Source organism: Megascapheus bottae, chromosome 4 (genome assembly GCF_031878675.1).
Source record: "Megascapheus bottae isolate mThoBot1 chromosome 4, mThoBot2.hap1, whole genome shotgun sequence".
Taxonomy (NCBI): domain Eukaryota; kingdom Metazoa; phylum Chordata; class Mammalia; order Rodentia; family Geomyidae; genus Megascapheus; species Megascapheus bottae.
The window spans coordinates 23,211,982-23,224,322 of NC_143512.1; positions in this window are offsets into that span (position 1 = coordinate 23,211,982).

A 12,341-nucleotide genomic window follows, 5' to 3' on the forward strand; every position below is an offset into this window, starting at 1 on the left:
GAGAAGAGAGCTTCACTTACACAGGAGAGCACACACCAGTCTTTGGGTCTTTCCATTCTTTTTCTGATGTCCCTTTTGCTATTTTATCACTAGGGGGCAATCTAAATTAAGGCTTGCTACAAAGTCTGCTCCAAGTGTGCTGTTCTAATCACTAGAGAGTGATCTAAGCCTAGTTTTGTTCTACATCTGCTGTGGGTGTGTTGTTCAGCTTCAAATGGAAAAGTAGCTGGGAGAGTCCCCTAAGTGTTTCCCTGGGACTGCAGTAGGCACAGGTGCCTGATCCTTACTCACTGGCCTGTCATGAGTGCTTGCAAGAGTTTGATCAGGGCACAATTAACCGTGGTGGTACTTAGCCACAGGCTCTTAACCTACAACTTGGCTTTCTCTTCGCTTTCTCAAACTGATAGTTCTTTCCATATTCTGTTGTCATGAATTAGAAGAGTAATGTGGTATTTAATCCTGGAACAACAAATGCTGGGATGCTGGATCCCTTCTGAGCCCAGGGCCTAATCTGACCAGTGGCACTGGTAGAACACAGCCAGATCTGACACAGATGACCTATTGCTGTTGTAGACTTGTGGCTAGGACTCCTTAAGTGAGCCACAGAAGAGAAATGAATAGAAGTGTGATGGCTTGGGCTCTACATGGTTCTGGGATTGTTCCAGAGCTTGTGTCCACAGGCATCAATCTGGAGGTCATGGCCCTTTCCTAGCCATGAGTTGATTTCTCAGAGGCAGATTTGGTAGTGAGTTCCATGTCCAAATTCTGAACTAAATGTCCTTTTCTTTGTAAAATAAGTAATGTCTTTCTTCATACAGTGTTGCTTGGAGTTGAACAAAGTCCAATACAGATTAACTTTCCTTTCTGCCTTCTTCAATGTACCTCTTTTTAAACCCTCAGATTAAAACTATGCATCGTGGTGTATTACCTGTGTTTTTCAGCTCTTGGGAAGGTTGTTTTTGTATTATAGCTTAGTCCTAGGAGATGATCACTAAAATGTCTTACTCAGCTTCCATCTTGTACTGTCTTTCTCAAATTTTTTTCACCACTTAAATCAATTTCAGATAAACATCCATTTACTTTTGCCCTGAGGTCTTGTGCTCACTGTCCCCAGAAACTTTTTTGCTTTCCTGAAGCTCCTTTTCATATATATCTTCAGGAAAATACCACTCAGCTTTTCATGATCTTAATTATTATCTATTGGATCCACATATAATACTTAAATGATCTACCAATCTATTATTTTATTTCCTCATTTCTGCTATCATCTTATTGAGGTAATAACATGGTTTCAGAAAAACAAAACAATTGAAAAACATTTGATTTTCTACCAACATCCCCTCATTTAATGTCTATATCATATCTAAATGTTTATACTAAAGCAATATAATCCAAGCAACCACTTATTATACTCTTAACAATGGCCTATTTTCAATAAATATGTATTTAATCTTCACTTATAAAATTACACTTTTAAGATTTCTAAGGAGATGGGTGCCTGTACCTTTTGTAATTTTAGCTACTCAAGAGTCTGAGATCTGAGGATTATGGTTTAAAGCCAACCTGGGCACGAAAATTCTTGGGACACTCATCTCCAATTAACCACCAGAAAACCAGAAGTGGAGCCTGTGGACCAAGTGGTAGAGCATTAGGGTTATGCTGAAGAGCTCAAGGACAACACCCAAGCCCAGAGTTCAAGACTCACCATCACCACCACCAAAAAAAAATTCTCAGGGCATAGTCTGAAGCTTGTTCTGTTCTATTCCCAAAAAGGGCTTCCTAGAATTCATATTAGACAGTTTTGCCTACTATTTAGTCCCTGGCTCAATTACTGTAATTGTCACTAGAGTGACATCCTATACCGTGGCTTTTCATCTGTGATAAGTAACTCAATTTTCATTCTAGTTTCTCAGTATCACTTGCTTCACAGTTATGTATTTAGTTTACCAAAATGAAGTTAAAATGTTTGGTTTTATTTTGTAGAGATAAGGATCAAAGCCAGAGATTTATATGTTAAAACAATCTTTTTTTCTTAAAAAGGACTTTTTTTCCCACATTACTGTCTTTAAATTAGAATATTCTTTAAAAAATGTATCCACCAAACTATTTTTTAAGGATAGACTTTTTAAAAATTTTTCCTTTTTCTGTTTTATTGCTGGAGACATCATCATATACATATGATATGTTACATATACAATATCTATTATTGTATATAATGCTTATATAATAAATATATATATATATATTGTATAATATATAGTCATTATATGTAATGATCTTTGCCTGCATTTGTATTTGTCACATTCTTAAGTTTCCTTTCCTTTTGACACTAAAACTTACCCTACACATTTTTCTTACACTGTTTCTTCTCTTGTCCTTACATTCCTCTAGTTTAGTGTCATTTCTAAAATACTTTTAGACAAAAAGTTATTATTCCTTTCTTCTTTTTATTATGGTTTTTGTTTGGTTGTTTTTGGTGGTGGTACTGGAGTTTGAACTCAGGACCTGCAGCTTGCTCTGCCTCCATGGCTAAAGTTCATTTGAACCATCCCTTCAGTCCCCTTTCTTGTTTCTATCCTCAGATTTCGAGTTCTAATATATTTGGGGGGGGAGTTAATCTTATAAGGTATTTTCCACTTTCTCACTTTGAGATATTTAGAATTTTTCACTTGCCTGTAAAAATGCCATAATGGTGTGTATTTTTGCATTTTTACGTAACTATTACTCCTTCTAGCTCTAGAGCAGCTGGTTTGTATTGGTACTTGTGCCATTGCATTCTGGCCTTTGATCAACAGGTTTTTTTTTGTTTTTTTTTTTTCCAGTTTTGTGATTTCACCCAGCTTTTGTTTAAGGCACTCATCAACCATTAAGTAAATAATGAGTTACTTACTTATTTACTTATTTGATAGTTTCACATCATGTGAGCTGATAATTTGGAAGTGCATAGGAAATCCTTTTCTGATAAGCATTTCAATATTAGGATAAGGATTTGGATTCTGGAAACAGGCAATCTTCTTTAATGAGCTCTTTGAAGGACATAAAATCAATATCAGTTTTTGGTGATATATATCCCAAAGTAACCCTAACGTGTTCTCCTGCTGCTGTCCCTAGGATGGACAAGTCCATCTTTCAGAGTTCCTATCTTGTTACTTTGGTGCAAGTTTCAGTAGGAACTTGTTTCTACTTACTGCTAGTAAGTGATCAACAGTATGAAAATAACTAACTTTGAAGTGGCTTTGGCTCCAAGTGGTAAAGTGCTAGCCTTCAGCAAAAGTGATTAGCAACAGTGCTAAGGCCTTGAGTTTAAATCGCAACCAATAAAAAGGAAGGAAGGAAAGAAGGAAGGGAAGGAGGGAGGGTGGGAGGGAGGGAAATAGCCAACTTGAATTTCACCAGTCACACAAACTTCATAGCTTTGGTCTTAAAAGACATCTGACATCTAAAAGCCTTATTGATAGAACATTGAGGAGATAGGAGGAATCAATTTTATTTAAATACTGTCCTGTACTTTATTTTGTGAATACACTTGACAGATTAAATTTGCATCATTGATACCACTTGTAGGAACAAAAGCAACATTGACTTCTTTAAATCCTAATTGTTTAAAGAAAGTACTGTCTGAAAATCTTCCTTGTTGTCAGCTAACACGAAGCAATTTAATCACTGCAACCGCAACTTGTGTTACTCCAAGAGATCTGACCAAGGCGCCTTGCTCTTGTGTTTGTCCTCCCACCACAAATTCAGCCTCAGAGACTCAACTGCTGCCATCTATAAATAAAATGGCTACATCCACCCAGGCTGCTTCTGGAATCTCATTTGGAATAAAGTGCTTATATCCTGGAGCATCCATTAGTATAACTTTGGTTGTGGTTCCAAATTTGATCATACTCCCCTTTTCTTTCTTCATCACCTTTAACCCAAATTCTATGCAAAGGCTTGTCAGCTGTTCTGGACCTTTAATGGAACTGATACGTAGTTCTTTTATTTCTTAGACTCAAAAGATAAAGCATTAGGCATATCAGAGTACTTCTGCAACCTCAACATGGTAGTAGCTGCTGCCTGCCTTGCCACTTCTCCAGTACTGCTTTCAAATCTCACCACAGCCTCAGCTTGCCAGTTTTATTAGCCCTGATGGGGAACTGTGCTTTCTTAGTGCTTGAACACAGTGGGATAGAAGAGTTGGTTTAGAAATGAAGAAAATAATAAACAGTTCTGATATCATCATTAGGGTCTTTTTGAAGTGTGACAAACTATGACCATGTTCTTCAGAAATCACTTCAGGCACTTCAAATCTCATAATTTGCTTCTTTCTATATACATCATTTTTACAACATTAGGCATATTCCAAACTCAGCGAATTCAAATGACTTTTGAGATTAAAACATCTTATTTCACTAAAATTCTAAATGCATACTTTAAAATAAAGATGGGATTTTATTGAATGGGAATTTGTAAATTAGAAAATTGGATGAAGGCTTGGAGATAGAAATAAAAACGTGAATTAGGAACTACAGCTCAGTGGCTAACCACTAGTGACTCATGCCCATAATCCTAGCTATTCAGAAGGATTAGATCTAAAGATTATGGTTACAAGACAGCCTTGGAAGACAAACTCTACATCAGCAAAAAGAAGAATGTGGAGATGTGGCTCAAGTAGCAGAGTGCAAGTCTTGTATGGGAGAAAAAAAAAAGAAAACTAAGCAAGAAGTCAAGACCCAGACTCCAGAACAAACAACAACATCAAAAAGTGTTAAGGACCCTAGAGGATGTTAGAGGAAGGTCCAGTGTCTGTCTAATGTATGTTCTAAAAGACAGAAAAAGGAAAAATACCAAAAGGGTACAATAGCTAGAAATGCTCTTATTGGACAAACACTAATATGCAGAAAGCTCATTAGGTCTCAGGATTGGAAATAAAAATCATGTCCTCATTTAGAAAAATGTTAGGGGCCATAGTAGAGTGCTTGTCTAGGATGCATGAAGCCCTAGGTTTGATTCCTTGGTACTACATAAACAGAAAAAGCTGGGAGTGGTTCTTTGGTTCAGGTGGAAGAGGGCTAGCCTTGAGCAAAAGAAGCTCAGGGACAGTGCCCGGGCCCTGAGTTCAAACCCAAGCAAAAACAAAAATTCCTTAGTAAGACTGCTAAGTATGAAAAAAAGGTTGCAAAGGAACCTGCTTTTGAGATATCAGTCTCTAGAAGCCTGAGAAAAATGAAATCATTTCTACCTAATGCTGAGAAAAAGGACTGTCATTCAAGAATTCTATTTCTGGATAAATTATTATGCAAAAAACGAGAGTGATGTAAAGAAAAAAGAAATGCAGCATTTGCCGCCCACAGCCCCCAAGGATAATATGACTAAAGGAAATACTAAGGAAAGGAAAAAAATTAAGAAAGGAAAAATGCGTAAAACAGTAAGTCTGGTAGATTCAGAATAAACACACAGGTATATATGCACATACACATGTGCACATGTGTATGCACATGAGCAGTGCACACACCCATGCACACATGCATACACACATATGCAGTTGTGTATTAGTAGTAGAGGAGGCAACCATATTATACACAATACAAAGTCCCAAACCAAACACAGAGGACACAAGCAGGAATTAGGAATTGGGTGAGGAGAGTCCTCAGAGGTCACTTATAGTAGAATCAATGTAAGGGGCTCTACTATTAAACTAAGGAATAGACTGGCTTAGCTTTCTTATAGCTTAGGGAGAGAGATAAGGCAAATGAATCTTTTTCTGTGCTTTGATTTTAAATACCAGCACAAGAATACTGAGTTGAGCAAAAGACTTCCCCTTGGGAAAGATGATAATGAAAAGCCAAAGTCTGTCCCAAAACATTGGGTCAGTGGAAGCACAAAGTGGGAGGCTTGCAAGAAATAAGAATGAGAAAGGCTTAATTTATCAGAAAAGACGTTGAAGAGTCAGAACATTTGACATTTGTGGAGTATAAAAAAATAGACTTTAAATGTTTATCTGCCCTGGAATGCGAAAAGGATACTAGGGTAGGGTTATCTATATAAGGAAGAGGGACAAATGATAACGAGGTATAAAAAGGAGAAAGACCTGCCTTTAAGGGATTAAAAGGGTGTAGCCTAGTGGTAGAGTGCTTGCCTAGCATGCAAGAAGCCCTGGTTCTTTGATATCATATGCACAGAAAAAGCTAGAAGAGATGCTGTAGTAAGGTGGTAGAGTACTAACTTTGAGAAAGCTCAATGACAGAGCCCAGCAAACCATTTGTTCCATGAGCATACTGTGGGCTTGAAAGTGCACACACTAGTAATATAGATTTATTTCTCACTAATAGATTTAGGGAGGAAGAAGAGGCCAGCATGGCTTAAGGAAACAGGATGCTGGATGGAAAAGTAGCAAGAGTCTGAAGATGCTAGCATGAGCCCTTCACTTCACCATCTCCTCATGAAGTAGGGAGGGGAGCACTGGAGCTGGGCCTATGTGAATGGAGGCTTTAGCATGCACACTGCAGGGAGAGAGCTCTGCATGCCCGACAACAACAATCCTGAATGCATTAATATACATAAGACATGGAAACTCCCCTAGTCCACTAAGTAGACCTCAAAATCCCTTATAGAGGATGAATAGTGTCATGCCCAATCCTCACGTGAAAAGATGCCAAATAAATTAACAATACTATCAAAATATTTTTCCATACTTGCAAAAATACTTAGACATGAGAAAACAACTCTCAAGGGGACTTTGGCAAAACTGAAGTTCTTTTATGGTGCTAGTAAAATATAATCTAATATAAACATCCTGGATAGGTATTTTGTTTTGTTCTCTGAGTTGAAAGTATAATATCTGGAACACACAAAATCCCATTCCTGGGAACACATTTGTTAGAAAATTCTCATATATGTCCCCAAATAGACAAGTCCAAAATGATTACAGAAATGCTTGCTTTGTATTAGAAAATCCAGAAGACAATATAAAAGTTTACTGAGTGAGCGAATGCTGAAAACCACGTGTCGCATCTTCACAATGGTAAATATCCTATAACAATAACTATGACTAAAACTGAAGGTTAGAATTTCAAATGAAGGCCTCTTATACATTAAATTTTGAATAAAAATTATAGATTATGTTTGAAAACATTTAAGACCTGGAGGCATGACTCAAGTGGTAAAGTATTTGCTTAGGAAGCCTAAGGATCTGAGTTTCAAATCCAAGTATCACCAATATCAAACTCCATTATCAATTATACATACATATATGTAATACTAAATATGTTTTTAATAGTCAATTTCTGAAGCAGTTTCTATATGCTTAGTCAGATACACAAGGACTACAATCACAGAGGAAGAATTTGTTTAGTCACATAAAGGGAAATGAAGAGCGTGAAGCACCTGTAAACACATAAAAGCCTGCTTCTTATCAAACAGGCAGGATACTCCTGGAGGAAGTTATGTCATCTGAGTCAGCTGCTCTCACCCTGCCACCAGGGACCTCCAGTGTCAAATGCAAAGAATGTGCATTCAATCATTAGCTGGATGTAGTCACTCATTTATCCTTCATTCAACCAGTATCTACAGAGCAGCCTTCTGGCAGGTCTATTCATTGTCTCCAACACATTCAATGCATGAGATTCAAGTTAGTTTTGGCTTTTGTCCATCAGCACAGCTTCATGACTCATATGCAAACCACAAGTCAGCTTGATCTCTCAAGTTGAAGTCAATGGTTCTGTAGCAAAAATACAAAGATTATCTGCGGAGAGAAATGAGTGATCCAAGGTAACACACCAGGTATGCAAGTTACAGTTTGAGCAATCCACACAAGATCAAAATGTAATAGGATCAAATGTAATAGACCAGTTATGTACTTCTAGAAACATATGAGCCATCCTCTTAGGTTTACTCATGTTCTTTGCAATTTCAAATGCAATTGACTTTATCTTTGTTTAGTAATGTCCTGAAATAAAAGGTAACAAAAACAAACTATGATGGTGAGTTTTATGGCAATCCGGACATGAGCCCTAAGCGAAGGCAAACAGTGCCTTCCATGATCAAGAAACATTTACACAATTGACACTCATCCTGGGAGCAGTATGGCTGTCAGTGCACAGCATACAGATCCTTCAGGAAGAGAAATGACCTACAGCTGATCTGTGGGTGCCTCCAAATGTTGGTTAGGGCCTCTTCTTTCAGACACTGATTCCTTTCCCCTGAAGTTTGGGTATTATCTTCATTCGCAGTCCTCCATTCTCTTGCTAGTCTTAAAAACACTCTCTTTTGTCAATAATATAGTTATTCTATGCACACAAACACACAGACACACAGGCACACACACACACACACACAACTTCTCTTTATTTGGCTCTGAAGAAACTGCAGCTTAGTGTGTTTCTGTTGACAGACAGATCTGAATTCTGAACAAGTCAAAAGGTTTGGACTACATCAACAAGTAGAATCATATTTGGCTTTATTCACTCATTATAGTAAAAGGTGCTCTGGATGGAATCTTTGGCTTTGCCAAAGTGAAAGTGGGGACTTTGAAATGCTGGCTCTTGCAGAGGTAGAGTAATCAGCAAAAACCAGGATAAGGTATGGCTTACATGGAAAAGTTCCAGCCATAAGTGAAAAGGCTGAGAGAGGAAACTTAAAAAAAAAAAAAAAGGCAAATCGATGTGTGTGTGTGTGTGTGTGTGTGTGTGTGTGTGTGTGTGTGTGTGTGAATACAAAATAGTCATTTGTGGCTGAGAAAGTAAGGAAGTCAAACCAGCTTAAGAGCAGCCTGCATTCATCAGTGAAGTATTTTCTGATAATGGGGCAAACAGAACTCATAGGAATTAGACAATTGGAAATAGATGAACAATATGCATTTTTAGATAAGCAATTCAAAACACAAGACACGGACATGTGTCTTATAAGTGTAGACAGAAGGTATAAAACAGTAATTGGACAGAGTAGAAAGGCTGATGGGAGAAAAAAGTGTGATAGATGCTATTGTTACTGTTGTGATGGTGAGAAGTGCCTAAAATCAACATTTTTTTCTTTTACTGAAATACAGACTTCTTTATTGTGTCCATGAAGTGAAGGAGGACTGGAATAAAGACAAAGTACCTCATTTTTTTTTACCTTTTTATCCTGAGCCATTCTCTCCATCTGTCACTTCACAACCATCATGGAATTAAGGAATGGTCCAGAACACCTGCCAGGTATCAATGAACTATTATTCCAAGGCTCCACCTCACTAATTCTGAGACAAATAACTATCAGACTCCATGAGCCACTTCTGATCACATGTGAACATGCCTTTCATTTGATACTGTTTTAATTATGCATACCTTCTCACCCTGCCTACAATTCCTATTTAACTTAAGCTTGAAGACACCTAAATATGGCAGAAGATACACTGAAATGTTATCTTCCTCTGGTTGCCACATAACTTCTTTTTCTTTACCTAATTAAGTCTTCTTCTTTGGTATTTAGGAATGAGTGGAGAGACCTGAGGTAATTTCTATAATTCTAGCTAGTCGGGAGGTTCAGATCTGAAGATTGCAATTCAAGGCCAGCCTGGGTAGGAAAGTCCTTGAGACTGCTATCTCCAATTAACCATCCCTAAACCAGAAGTGGAGCTGTGGCTCAAAGTTGTAGAGGACTACTCCTGAGAAAGAGATATGGATGGTAAGACATGCATGGAAAGGGGATTTATCAAGTAGCAGCCACAGAAGAGCAGCACTTTTTGTACATCTTCAGTTCTCTTCCTGGGACAGTGTGTTAGATTAACTAGGAAGAATTGAGAACAAGGAATATTCATAGTTAAAACAGCCCCAGTGATGAGATGGCCTGACAGTCCATCTCAGGACTGGTCAGATAAGACCTTATTACAAAAAGATACATTGATGTCTGACAGGGTAGTCCAGCTTCCTCTGCTTCTTCCTGGATTCCAAGATGGCCAGACAGTGACTATAGGAAAGAATTGCTCAGGACAAAGGAAATAGATATAAAATGGAAGATGTTTGGTATATCTAGCCTTTATCTTATAGACAGTTAATTCATGGGCCCAAATCGGGAGCCAATATTTCCCTGCAAATGTAGCTTTTATAAAACATCTCTTACCTACTGACATAGGAATTTACCCTTCCTTTTTACCAAGTATAATTTAGACAAGGCTTCCTTTAATTTTGATCTTTAAAACAAAAATTCAATTGTCCCATGGCTTAAAAAAAAAAACTTCCTCAATGACTTTTGTTTTACTTTTCCACTTAAATGTTCTTGCTTAATCAAGAAGAAGAATTCTAAATGACATTAATCCACTTAAGTTGCTATGAATAACACTTAGGATACACAATAATAAAGGTAGGAGGTGGAAAAAGGTTATTCCTAGCTAAGATATTCCCATGAGAAATTTCACAAGAGAAAAATTCTCTATGTTAAATGATTTGAGAATCATCCCAGAAAAAAAAAATAAACAAACTATGTGCTTAAAAGCTTCAGTTCTTGGAAGTGGCACTTTTGCTCAAAGTGGTAGAGCAAGAGAGTTCAGGAACAGTGCCCAGGCCCTGAGTTCAAGCTCTACAACCAATAAGACAAACAAACAAAAACAAAAAATAAGCTCTAAAATTGTTAAGCTACTTTCAAAAAATAATCTCACATGGGAGTTTGTTTTCAAAACCCAGTTATTATCTATTAAACGCACAGATAACCAAAAAGTAAGTTAGCTTAAAAAAAAAACAATGATCTTGGAGCTAGGAGTGTGGCCTAGTGGTTAGAATGCTTGCCTAACATGCATGAAACCCTAGGTTCAATTCCTTGGTACTACATACTTCATCTTAACTGCAAAAATATTTTTGAAAAGAGTGGAAACAGAATTTTTGTGTCATGAGCTGATAACACTAGTATCTCATAGAACATTTAATATTAGTATCTAGTATACGTGCTGGGAAATGAGCACTAATAGTGGTATCTAGTAGAACATTTAATATGAATTGAAGGACTTAGGCATCGATATGAGCAGAGTTTCTATTTTTCTTTGACTATTAATTATAATAGCAGGTTAATTTCTCCCTGCATATGTGACATGTCACTTAAAGTGATCACTTTCTATGTTTCCTATTCAATTCTGCTTTGCCTGAGTGAATTTATGCTCAGGGACTATTAGTATTAATTGGAGACAATGCAGTAGCTTCATCTCCCACTTAACTCAAGGATAAGGAGAGAGAAGGGAGATTCCAAGGGCCAATTTCTTTGCAAAAGCAGGAAACCATAAGAGTGACTAATGGCTACACATTCCTCTCCAGGTAAACTATAGGGTGTTTGTGCATGAAGCAGTGGAGGTGAGTGCATGAGAGGAAAGACACAGGTTACATAAATTATTGGGCATTTGCCATCAGGAAGGTCAACAGATTGAGAGGTGGGACTTATTCCAAAGACATTGGTCATTCCTGGGTTTCTTGCTTGACAGCATTCTGTAGACTGAATAAACATTTTTAACTGATTAATGAGTATAGTTTTTGACAACTAGATATTATTTTTATAATAACTGTACATAACTGTAATACACTTATAAACAGGTCTGTAATACATAAGAATGTAAAATCAAAACTGTGTGCTTCAGAAGTGATGGTTCAAATTTCAAAATTATTTTCAGTCTTATGAGGAAATAAATAATGCAAACATTTAACCATATTTTAATGAATCTCCATTTAAAGACTATGCACAAGTATAATTTATTGGAGAGGAGTAGATTTTCTAAGATGGACTGTAACTAGTAATGGTTTATATAGGCCAAATTTTAATGGTACATTTCTTAGAACATTTAAGAAACTCACCAACAAGTCTGTTATGCTTTATTTTTTTCTTTTTCCTCTTATGGTATACTATTCTAAAAATTCTTTTGGCCCCCAAAGCTACTGTATTAAAGAAAATCTTATATGTAATTTTGTTGGCAACAAATTTACTGCTTTAATTATTCTTTCTCACATACTAAAAAATATCTCATTCATGTGCAGAAAATCAGTAGTCTAGATAGACTACTACTGACCCAAGCATTTGCCTTCCTTACCATTCACAAAAGTATATCCTTCTCTTTCCTTCTTCCCTCCTTCCCCTCCTCCCTTTCTTCTTATTCTTCTCTTCTGCTCTCCCTCCCTCCTTTCTTCCATTTCTCTCTCCTTCCCTCCCTGGCTCCCTTCCTCTGTCCCTCCCCCACTCTCTGTTGATACAGCAGAAGAGATGACTTACTGCACACGTGTCATGTTGGGCATAACTGAGAAACTAATCCAGAACAGTGTTATAGGTTTGGGCACAGGACTAACAGGGGCTACATATTTTTGAGATAAGTGGGTGTTTCTCACAGGTGATATTCATTCGTGTTGGAG